Source organism: Mytilus galloprovincialis, chromosome 2 (genome assembly GCF_965363235.1).
Source record: "Mytilus galloprovincialis chromosome 2, xbMytGall1.hap1.1, whole genome shotgun sequence".
Classification (NCBI taxonomy): Eukaryota; Metazoa; Mollusca; class Bivalvia; order Mytilida; family Mytilidae; genus Mytilus; species Mytilus galloprovincialis.
Window position 1 is genome coordinate 75090629 of NC_134839.1, and position 13621 is coordinate 75104249.

Consider the following 13621-nt stretch of genomic DNA (forward strand, 5'->3'; position numbering starts at 1 on the left):
TTTGAGAAGAAGTCACTGATTTGTGCTTATTGTAAGAAGAATGGTCACCTGATGGCTGATTGTTTTAGACTCCAGAAGAAGAATGAACGAGATAATAAGCCGAAGTCCAGTGCTTGTACGACACCTTATATTTCCAGTACGTTGGAATGTCCTGCGAGTCAGGCTTTTAAGTCCAGTTTTTGTGATTACATGGAGGAATATAAACCCTTTATGTCTGATGGGTTTATTTCTATTGTTGATGATACCACTCTTCAGCCTATTAAGATTTTACGGGACACTGGAGCTTCTCAGTCTTTATTGTTAGAAGGTGTGTTGCCTTTGTCCGAGAAGACTTCTGTTGGTGCCTCCGTTTTGTTACAAGGTGTAGAGTTAGGTTGTATAGATGTTCCTCTCCATCGTATTTATCTGAAGTCAGATTTGATAACTCGACCAGTTATTGTAGGTGTTCGTCCTAATCTCCCTGTAGAGGGTGTTACATTATTGCTAGGAAATGATCTAGCTAGGAACAAAGTGGTTGCTGAACCAATTGTTACCAGTGAACCGGTGGTGGATGTTAAATCACCTGAAGATGATGCTGAATTCTATCCAGCTTGTGTTGTTACTAGGGCGATGGCTAGAAAACAACAAGATGAGAATTTGCAAGAAGACCAGTTTGATTACATGGACCTTTCTGACACTTTCCTAGCTGACATTGAAGGTCCTGGTAGCTCAGAAAAGGCCATAATAAGACCAACTAGTGTTAACAAGAATGTTATTATGCCATGGCCAAACGTAAACAGCCATTCATTAGACCGAAAGAATTTATTCGAAGAACAACATAAAGACCCTGAGGTTCTTCAGCTCAACCAGCGGGCTCAACCACAGGAGGAAGCAGACAAAGTGGCCGAATGCTATTACCATCAGGACGGCATTTTAATGAGGAAGTGGAGGCCTCCTGATGCTACCCCAGAGGAGGAATGGAGAGTGGTATACCAAGTGGTGGTGCCTAAAGTTTATAGGCAAGAAATTATTGGTCTTGCCCATGACACCCCCTTGGCTGGACACTTAGGTATAAGGAAGACTTGCCTTAAGATCTTGGAGCATTTCTACTGGCCCAGACTTCGAAATGATGTCGCAGAATACTGCAAATCATGCCATATATGCCAGGTTGTTGGTAAGCCTAACCAGAAAATACCACCAGCACCACTTCTGCCTATTCCAGCCTTTGACGAACCTTTCAGCAGAGTTCTAATTGACTGCGTTGGACCTTTACCAAAGACCAAAACTGGAAATGCGTATTTATTGACAATCATGTGTACATCCACACGCTTTCCTGAGGCTATTCCGCTAAGAAATATCAAGACACCTACTATTGTCAAAGCTCTTATCAAATTTTTTACGTTGGTAGGACTTCCTAAGTCTATACAGTCCGACCAGGGATCAAATTTCATGTCAGGTCTATTTCAGCAAGTCGTGTACCAGTTAGGGATTGCTCAGTATAGATCAAGTGCGTACCATCCAGAATCTCAAGGTGCCTTAGAACGTTTTCATCAAACATTGAAGAACATGATTAGAACTTTTTGTCTTCAATTTGACAGAGACTGGGATGATGGAGTTCACTTTCTACTTTTTGCAGTTCGAGAGGCTATTCAAGAATCCCTTGGATTTAGTCCCTTTGAGTTGGTATTTGGCCATACTGTAAGGGGACCGTTAAAATTGATTAAGGAAAGGTGGCTTACTGAACATACTGACTTGAATCTTTTAGACTATGTATCTAGATTTAAAGAAAAATTGTATACTGCATGTCAAATTGCTCAGAAAAACTTAAAAAATGTACAGAACAAGATGAAAATTTGGTATGATAAAGATGCCAGGGATAGAGTTTTTGAGCCTGGTGATAAGGTACTTGTATTTTTGCCAGTCCCTGGACATCCTTTACAGGCTAAATATTGTGGTCCTTATACAATAGAGAGTAAAATCAATGATTTGAATTATATTGTAAAAACTCCAGGTCGGCGTAAACAAAACAGAGTGTGTCATATTAATATGTTAAAACCATATTTTGAGCGTACTAATGAATGTGATAGTAAACCAGTTGCCACTTTAGGCATGGTTAAATTTGAGAACCATGACAAACCAGATGTAATTGAACCACCTTTTAGTTCTAAAACTATCGAAGAGACAGTTAGATTGAAAAATTCAGAAATTTTGTCAAATTTAGACTCAAAACTTGCACATCTGTCTTTTGATCGTAGAGAAGAAATAAAAACTTTGGTATTTTTTTTCTAAAATCTTTTTCCAGATGTGCCAAACAAAACCACTGCTGTTTGTCATGATGTTGATGTAGGAGATGCTTCTCCAATTAAGCAACATCCTTACCGGCTCAATCCACTCAAACTTGAAGCTATGAGAAAAGAAATTAAATATATGCTTGACAATGATATTATTGAGCCGAGTAACAGTGAATGGAGCTCTCCTTGTCTCCTTGTGCCAAAACCAGATAAAACCTTTCGTTTCGTGACTGATTTCAGAAAAGTAAATTCAGTCTCAAAATCTGATTCCTATCCGATTCCAAGGATAGACGATTGTATTGACAACATTGGTCAAGCAAAATTTGTGAGCAAATTTGATTTGTTGAAAGGTTATTGGCAAGTTCCATTGACACAGAGAGCTCGTGAAATATCAGCTTTTGTTACACCAGATGGCTTATTTCAATATACTGTAATGCCATTTGGCATGAAAAGTGCACCAGCTACATTTCAAAGAATGATCAATAATGTTATAAAAGATTTAAACTGTTGTTATGCTTATATTGATGATCTAATTGTATGTAGTGATAGCTGGGAACAGCATTTAACACATTTGTATGATACTTTTGATAGATTATCACAATCAAATTTGACTGTTAATCTTGGTAAAAGTGAATTTTGTCAGGCCACTGTTGATTATTTAGGGCATACAGTTGGCCAAGGTCAAGTGAAACCTATAATGGCTAAAGTGGAAGCTATTTCCAAATTTCCTCCTCCTACAAATAGAAAACAACTTATGAGATATTTAGGCATGATTGGATTTTACAGAAAATTTTGTTCAAATTTTGCTACTGTGGTTCAACCATTGACTCATCTTTGACGAAAAGATTCTAAATTTATCTGGAGTGAAAATTGTCAAAACGCTTTTGAAAATAGCAAATCACTTTTAATTAATAGTCCAGTTCTGATTACTCCAGACTTTGAAAAACAATTTAAACTTGCCGTTGATGCAAGCGATGTAGGAATTGGAGCTGTTTTATATCAAGAGACAGATGATAATGTTGAGAAACCTATATCATATTTTTCTAAGAAATTAGATAAACATCAGAAAAATTATTCAACTATTGAAAAAGAGTGTTTTGCAATGTTGTCAGCACTTCAACATTTTGATGTATATTTGAATCCCACTGTATATCCTATTCTTGTTTGTACTGATCATAATCCTCTCACCTTCATACATAAAATGAGAAACAAGAATCAGAGGTTGACTAGGTGGACTTTATTGTTACAGGAATATGATGTAATTATAAAACATATCAAGGGTAAAGATAATGTAATAGCTGATGCTTTATCTAGAGCTTATTAAAACACTTTGTATATACTATGTATTTTTGTTCATATTATTCATGATAAGTTTTTGTTACACTAAAACTTCTTTTAAGGGGGGAGGTGTTATGATATTGTAATTATTGTATTTATTTATGTTGGCCTGATTTGTGTTGTGTGGCCTAATAGTTATTTACAGAATAATCTTAGAACTGTGCAGTTTAGAAATCTCTGGAACAATTACAGAATGATTGGAACTTTCCAGAATGATCCTAATAAAAGATGCGTTATATAAACTTCTACATTTTACTAGAAACTTCTATTGTAACTTTCTAGAATGTTCCATTATAGACTGTTCTAGAATCTTCCATGAAAACTATATATATACAGACACTAAAGTTAAACGATCACTCTTGAATTTGGACTTAGACATCGATAGACATTTATATTCATAGCATTTGGATTGACACTTTTATTCTACAAACAACATCATATTGAATTGTGACCGTAATATTCAGATTGGATTCCGAAAGATATCCGGATACAGACAAAGATAAAAGATTGGACTCATATTTTGACAGTTAAGTTGACAGTAATATTTGCGTAATACTTCTTGTAAACTTTTGTATAATAAATATTGTTAAATTTTATTATTGATTTGTGTCTTTTGTTGGCTACAATTTAAAGGCGATTTCTGGCCGTAACAATGTCCATATACGAATACTATGACAACTGTGGTATACAGTATTATAAATACAAAATCGTTATGAAAACAAGAGTATTGTGTTTATTTATTTTAGTTTCCTCGACAGGTATAAAATAAGGAGATGTGATATGATTTCGATTTTTCACCAGAGACCAAAGGACAATATCAGCAACTATTGGTTAACGTATGGCCTTCAACAATGTGCAAAACCCATATCAATGACTAGTTGTAATCTAGATAATATTAATAATTAGATCTTGGGATAACACACTGTGAAGCAAATCAAAGAGAAATCCAACGTTAGTATTTAATTTAATAACATTAAACGAAAAACAACTTCGGCACTGTCGATCATGGTTAATAGTCAACTAGGAAAGGTATCTTTCCTGAATAATAGGCGGATTTTTATGGCCCATATGGTAATAGTCAACACGGGGTGGTGTTGGTCCAGACTAACAAATGGATAATGTCCCAAATGTTTTATGTCAACCAGGTGTGACTTGTATTTAGGCTAATATGTGGTATAGTCTAGTTTTAATAGTCAACCATGGAGGTATCAAACCAGGCTTATAGATGGATATAACGTCCCAACTGGGTAATATTCAACCAGGGGTAATGTCGATCGGCTTATCGATGAATAATATCCAAAATAGCTTATAGTCTACCAGAGATGATGTCTATCTAGGCTAATAGATGGATAATGTCCCATATGGTTACTTGTCAACAAGGGACGTTTTCGATCCAGATAAAAACTCAAACTAGGGTGGTTAATGTTTCAAAAAGCCAATAATTAACAAATGGTGGTGTTGATCCGGTTTAATATACGGACAATGTCGTAAATGGTTAACAGTTAATCCTGGTTAGGTATCGATCCTGGCTTAGAAGTGGAAAATGAGCTATGTGGTTAATAGTTCACCACTTTTGGTGTAGATGCAGACTAAACAGTGGGTAATAAACCAAATGGGTAATACTGTCAACGTATATTTGTTCCATCTAACAGAAGTTCCAATTGAAACTAATATAAACAATGTCATAATACCTGTTCCTGTTGGAACAAATATTCTATACCATTTATTCCGTTAGGAACATTTATTGTAATATTTATTCCAGTGGAAATAATATTCCAGAATATTGTTTCCTTTTGGAACTTATATTATGAAGGAACTTCTATTCCGTGACAATACTCAACCAGGCATCATCTAAAAACAGATATCACTAAATCATAGCCTATTTCTTTAGTTTTCAAAAGACGGTTTGTAAAGGAAAACATAATTATGTCTCGATGTAAATAAACTTCCAATTAATACACCAATGAATATACTTTGCGAATATGTGTGTGGTGAGGCTAAGCATGTACTGATATATAAGGCCAAAAGGATACTTTGTGTAAGTATTTGGCAACAAAATTAATGCCTCTATTTTAAAGATGACTTCAAAGGCAGAGGTGTTAAAATTGTAGCATTTTTTTAACTTCTTGATTGTTTTAATTTTGATCTACATGTAACTTACCATTATTAAGGTTGATTGTAAATGAGACAACGCTTCACCAAGGACCAAATGACATAGTTCTAGTAGTTATTTCTGGTTCTTCATAATTTTACAATTTTCGAAAATACTTTTTTTCTTCATATATGGAAGACATTTTTATTTGTATATACTCTATTTTTAATTACAAAAACAATTAAATAAACAACAGTATTTTGATACAAAAAACGAAGTCAGAACTATATATACACAGTGCATTATGATGTATGATTGATGATTGTTTTCATCTGTTAAGATGGAACTAATAGCGACACAGTATAACAAATGTCTATCCTATAAACTCTAGTATAGTGTTTCTGAACAATTTATTATTACATGTTACTAAACAGTTCGAATAGAACTATATTGTCTCACTAAGACTTGGACTGGTTTGATCCTATTTTCGATAGCTCTATAAGTGCATTATATTCCGGACTGAAATGCAAACTCCTTTTTTATATTGGATTATCTTCGTGACTGCATTGAAACTCTTATATCCTTGTACATACAACTTTCTGGTCGGATCTGGAAATAAAAAAATAAAAAACTTATTGATGGAATTATGATAGAAGCTACAGTCTTCTTTATATAGATGTACACTTGTCATACAAAATAAAATTATGTATTGTGTTCGATTGCTTCCCTGTCTTAACAAGCGACCATCTTTTTTTGTACACAAGCGCCAGTTACTGTCACTGACTTGTGTCAAAAGCTCTGTGATCAGGCATTTTACTGTATAGAGGAACAACCGGTTTTAAACCTCTCGAGAGGTTGCATGTAATTAAAGATAAAAGTACGTTTGTAATCTACACTAATGAAACAGCAACCATATGACATAAGCATCTATATATAAACGCATTGTCTTCAACAATTTATAGAAAAGTGTTTATACAAGGACAAGCGATAGAAATTATAATTGACTACAGTATCGGACTTATCAGACATGCATCTTTCTTGTTTAGTTGAGCTTTTGGTCAATGGGAAATAACCCAATTATAACCATCATGTTCCACAACCAAAAGACTATTTTCATATTGAGACTTTTGACTTCGAGTTATAATAATTTTTGGACAGGTTATATACTCTGTGGTATGAAATTCGGTTACTGACTCGGTATAAGCAACTAAAAGAAGTATACCAAGCTTCCAATCAGTTCAATCTAGGAACAAAAATAACTGTTTCTATGTTTTCTATAATATAGTACTTCAAAATCATCATCGTGAAACACTTAATTTTGTTCACAAATGCACCGATTGTAAGTTTGATTTTACTTCTTATTACTTGCTCTAACTGCACTGATGGCCAGAATGTCCAGCCACAGGGGGAATAACCTGTCCAAACATAATCATACGCCAGAGTCAAAAGTCGCTAATAATGGAAAATTGCATTTATTATGATATGTCCGATACTTACTTTAAGTATAAATCATGTATAAGTTATGTCGCTTCTCCGGACATCTCTAAAAGAAAAATGACAAAAGCGACATTACAGTATACATTTATACGTAGAAATTCATATAAACCTAAGCCTTCATGTAATCGGAAATAATTAAACATCTACTACAAATCAATTTTCGGGTTTTAGAATTATAATGTAAAGGTAACATATTCTGAAATATGTCATATAGTTTTATCACGGTAAAGGACAATTATAGTTTGATTTAAAGTGTATGACAAGAAAAAGGATAAAAAAAAACATGTTCCACTGCCGAGAAGTCATTTTATCACCATTTAACTCTTTCTTTCTGTTATCAAGTAATTTTGAAAAGTATGTTGGCTTCAAATCCATAGCTAGCTATTAGAATATTGTCTTTAATTTTAAAACTGCATTCGAGATAAAAAAAAAAAAAAATAAAATAAAATAATAATAATAAACCATCTTTCATTTGTAACAATCAATTTTAAAACTTCGTTCGAGATGTTAAACTCTGCTGCTGTCTTCATTTTTAAAGTTTATTTGAAAGTTTTATACATGTGTGTGTTACTGTATAATAAGTCATGATGAATCAATGATCTCTGTCAGTTGTAAATTGACGATTTAGAAGGTTTGACTACGTTCTGGTTTTACAACCAATTTTGAAAAATCTTATAGCTTTATCCTTGCAACTGTTCTTTTGAAAAATCCATCAGTATTGTCTCTTCTATTGCCTTGCTGTAGACTCCTGAGTGCAGAGGGACATGCATTTTTTTCAGGATAGATCTAGATTACCAGGCAACTTTCAATGCAAAATGAACAAATAGCTTACTAAAGAGTTCAAATTCGAAATCGTTTATTATTTAACTGATTTTTTAGTGTTTTATTGGTTCTAACTTCAACCGTGTTCAGTTTGTTGATATGATTTTATTTTTCTAAAATGGATGTAGGGTGTGTTGCCATTATTTGTTGTCGTCAATTTCACTGGATAATTTTGCAAACTAATTTTATCATAATGATTCTACTTTTCTTTATGTTTAAGAAGGGTACTTAGAAGGTAGAACTATTCGGCATCCAATGCCTTTTTATTTATAAACTTAATGGCGGACTCCAACATGTTTACAGACAGGATATAAGTGAATTTATGAGGATTCATAAACAAAGGGAAACCTGCCATTGAATTTGACTTGAATAACATACTCTATTTTTTTCTTCTATTAAGTCGACTCAAGTTCAAGTATCTGGGTTGTACTGCTTTACTAAATAATTAAATAATGAAACATTATTATTAAAACATATTACATCTTTTTCAAAGCAATTTTACAGATTGAATAGCATGTTTTACGGAAGACAATTTAGAACCTCCTCAAAATATATATTAGAGTTCGAAATCACGAATTGAAGAATTCGTTATAACGGATTATATATTCGTGGTAACGAATTGAATCTGTGATTACGAATTATACAATTTGTTATCATGTTTTTAATCCGTTATCACAAATTACAAAACAACAATTTTCTCAAGTCGGTCACATAATTTTATCGATTGTTCTTGAGACTGATATCTTTACATTTCTTCCTGTTATTTCCCATATATACAATTTTTTTTTTTGTAAGCTTGAAATATCGGCGCTAAAAAAATGTTATTGCATTACTATCAATAATTCTAACTAGGTTTTTCCTATTGCATAACACTAAAGTATTGACACAATCTACTGAGTTTGAAAGTGATTTAGGAACTAAACATATTTTTTTTATCTTGACTTATATTTCAAACGGTATGTCAATACTTTTGTCTATTGATAATTTGTGTCGGTAGATTGCCGTCTCATTGAGGACGTCCTGAAACTTCATGACATATTTGCCACTGGACGTTAAACAACCAACACTCAACCTCATTTATGTTTTCGGAACCGGATAAAAAAAAGGTGTCGTTGTGATTGGTTGAACGCCGTCAGACCGTACTGGGGATCGGTAAATTTCACGTCTACTATACACGGTGACGTCATATATTAATGCCATTGTATGTAAACGTTATTTCAACACAACGAGAAAATCCCGCACTCAAAGCGGGCTTCAGCTGGCCCCTTAACATATATTGTCTCTTTAATATAGCAGTTTTAAAAACATACAAACAAATAAACAAAAATGTAGAAAGAAGCTTGTGGATCAAATATAACTTGGTCAAAAGTAATATAAAGAAGAGGCACCTGTCAATAAGATTAATTAGTTGTCTTAATTGATTTAGAAATAATTATAATACAGTAATTTTTTGTAATGATATTCATATGTTTGCATTGGAGCGTGTATTTCAGGTGTCATCATCAGGTGTTTTGTACATTTCACACAACAATCAACCTCATAATGAGAACTTTTGATTCTCTTTCTTGTTATTCCTAATTTTATGTCAAAAGGATTTCTTATATGCATTTTCCAGTGACTGATGAAAAGTTCTAATGCCACGTGTTAATGTGGGACGCATCTAAGCTCATTTGCAGTCGAGCGTCAAACGAGATTATCTTAATAGCTAGAAGGTTCCTATGGCACCCAACAAAAATATATACGATAACTTCCGTTTATTTTTGCAGCTCGTCTCAGAACTTGAGTTCTTGTTACCGATTTTATCAAGTCTCTTTTACATCAACTTGAGATGTAAGGAACCGAATAATTTAGGTTTTGAGGTATTATATAATGAGGCTAAACAACTTTTCCCCTTTTGCTTGATTTTGAAGGAATACATCAATTTCATGGTATAAACAAAATAACTCGACAACTCCTCAACGACCATTCAAAATTATATACGAGTCCTAGAAAACAATTCAAAAGTCACATCTTAATTTGTGTTGATGTTAATGCAAACTCATGTAGATCGAGTATAAAATGAACTGACATTACAAAATAATTACTATGCATCAAGCATGTCAAGATAATGTATAATTCAGAATTCGCTATCTTGGAAATAAATTCTTCTCGTGGTTGACAAAAAGGCTGCATTACTCGGTTTCTAATAATTTCCCGCATGTTATATACACTGTTATTATTATATTTCACACACACATACTTTGAAAATTGAATGATGGCATATTTTTATCGTTGATTTGTATCTTCTTATTAATTGATTTATAAAATTTTAACATCGATGATCTTCAGTTGCAAATGCCAACAAAAAAAAAACATCAACACAGCGAGTCAAGCCTTTATTTTTTTACGTGTTCAAAACATTTTCCACAAAAACCAAAATTAAAGTAATATAGAAAAGACTAGTTCCTCATAATCAATTGTATGCTATTGTTGTGTGTTTGTTATGCCCCATCTACGATAGTAGAGGGGCATTATGTTTTCTGGTCTGTGCCTCCGTTCGTCCGTCTGTGCGTCCGTTCGCTTCAGGTTAAAGTTTTTGGTCAAGGTAGTTTTTGAAGAAGTCGAAGTCTTTCTAATTTTAATGCCAAATTATAGTATTGACCCCAATTTCATGGTCCACTGAACATAGAAAATGATAGTGCAAAGTTCAGGTTAAAGTTTTTGGTCAAGGTAGTTTTTGATAAAGTTAAAGTTACATCAACTTGAAACTTAGTACACATGTTCCCTATGATATGATCTTTGTAATTATAATTCCAAATTATAAGTTTGACCCAATTTCACGGTCCACTGAACATAGAAAATGATAGTGCGAGTGGGGCATCCGTGTACTCTGGACACATTCTTGTTTTTTTTTCTACATTGGCTTGAGGTATAGGGGAGGGCTGAGATCTCAAAATATATGTTTAACTCCGCTGCATTTTTGCGCGTGTCTGGCCTTTGTTAGTCTTGTATGATTTTTAATTATAGTTTCTTGTGTATATTTCGGAGTTTAGTAAGTATGACGTCCATTATCACTGAACTAGTAGTAGTATACATTTTTGTTTAGGGACCATCTGAAGCACAACTCCGGGTGCGTGAGTTTCTCGCAGCATTGAAGACCCATTGGTGGCCTTCAGCTGTTGTCTTGTCTTTAGTCGGGTTCAGTGTTGTCTCTTTATCCGGCACATTCCCCATTTTCATTCTCAATTTGATTAAAAACTATGAAGATCTATGGATGTTTGGTATTTATAAAATGAAACAAAACATCAAATTCATAGTAGATGTCCTTGAGATCATGTTGTCGCTGGATTGCTACATCTTATTGACGTATATAGGGCATGTCTTTTTACTCATATCCAACAATGACATTTGTACAAATACCGGTCTGCCAGGTTACACGAAGGTGTAAGTAATACACTGTGTTCTCAGTTTATACAAGAACGTAGTAGACAATAGTTGTACTTTTACAATATATGCTACATGCTAAGATAAGACGAAATTGTATACAATACATTTATCATTTCGGATGGAAATGTTTCGTCAGAAAACTTGACAGGCATGTAACAAAATCTGACAAATGTTACCGATTTTATCAAATTTTAGAAAGATAAATGACAGAAAGAGCTTGTTTCAGAAAACATTCATTATTGTGGAAGTAAAACAAAATCATTATACAGTAATGTTTCTAAACTCTAATAAAAAATCTACCAAGAACAGATGTTCAGAAACCAAATATTGTCATCCGTCATTCTGAACAATTCGACTGAACAACTGTGGAATACGTCTTAGCAATGTTATTAACTGTAAACGACTATTTATGTCAAAGAAGCTATGAATACGTTATTTATCGTGTTTTCTCAGAATGAAGAAAGCCTAGAAGTCTTTGAGGTTTTGATGATCATTTGTTACTGCAACATTAAACAAATAAAATCGACAAAACAGACACGACATCGTCATATCTTTCTGCATGACGTATTATGAGGCAACTTAAGACATCATTTATCATATAGGGGTGTTCCTTTAAATCAACAACAGGTTGCACCCCTTTACCATTTTGATCATTTTTATTATATACACTGTACATTGTATATATGTATATATCTATTTTGATTTCTTGATTTCGGTGTTTTGTGATAATTCAAAACAATATATATTTTTATATGTTCGAGCTTAACCTTTTCCTTATCAAAAATATATAAATGTTCATGTTTTACAAAAAGTAATTGTTCGTCTTTTTTTTAAAGGCGTGCCCATCGAATTGACACACTCTATCAAATTTGATTTATAACAGTAACACGAAAAGTTATATAAGATTTTAACACGTTTCATATTAAACTGTAAAAACATAGTATATTTGTATATCACATATAAACAAATCATTGATTGTTTTTGCCTGCATAAGACTGTTTCTTTTCGGGCCGAAAACCAACGAAATCCGCCTTCCCTAGATTTACGGTCCAGAAATTTTTGATAAGCTGAACTATTATTTGATATTGCAAATGACTTACTTTTGTAGAAATCCAGATTTAAACTTGGTCACCCTTATTGGTGAAAATTGATTATAAGTTGGTTTCAATTTTTTAAGAGCGATAGATATTTAGCCGTTTTTATTTTTTCGTTACAATATTATTCGCTATGCAATTGCAAATACTTCTTGGTTTGTGTTTGATGTCTTTATTCTTACAAAAAAACTTCTAAAGCTAAAAATGATTATAAATTAAGGTAATTAATGACATGACTGCACACCAAAGCTCTGCATTTTAACGGACCAATACAACAGGCCGAGTTACTCGAATGACTAGCAATCCATGCAAGTCCAGGGTTTACGACTCGGCATATTGAAACATGTGCTCTATTCTAAAGAAGATGTCTTTCCGAAAGACATTTAAGTTAGGTAATTGAAGCAAGCAAAGTTTTAATTTCAACATTGCTATATTTACATCTACAGTTGAATATCTGACATGTAATAGATGACTTACAATTTCTGTATAATTTCCCTGTTTGCAGCTTATATCATATTATAATAAAACGTATATTTTGGCACGACATATATTTTAATGCAATTAACATTTACCGAATAATATACTTTTTGGGTGTGATGTTAAAATGACTCAATACTTATTTAAATTTGTGCAGCTCGCCCAAGATTTTTAATTGCCACATTCATATTGCATGACTGGAAGGTTACTGTCAACCACTTTAAAGAAGTATCAACTCGTATCGATGTTGACTTAAAAGTTCTAGTTTTCTACTGTACTAATCTTAGTAAGAAGACCGGCTCTTTCGACAAAGATCTTGTTACTAAAAGAGGGGCGAGAGATACTAGAAGAACAGTCAAACAATTAAATCTCATACTAAATACACAATTTTAAGTTTTTAGAATATGAAATGATTTGACATTTTCAAAACTCGATATACAGTCTAGGAAAACATATTTTGACATAGAAATATATCATGTTTTCCTAGACTGTCTATGGAGTTTTGAAATGTAAAATCATTTCATATTCTAAAAACTTAAAATTGTGTATTTAGTATGAGATTTGATTGTTTCTTTTAAAACACTTGACAAGAAGTTGTTGAAAAA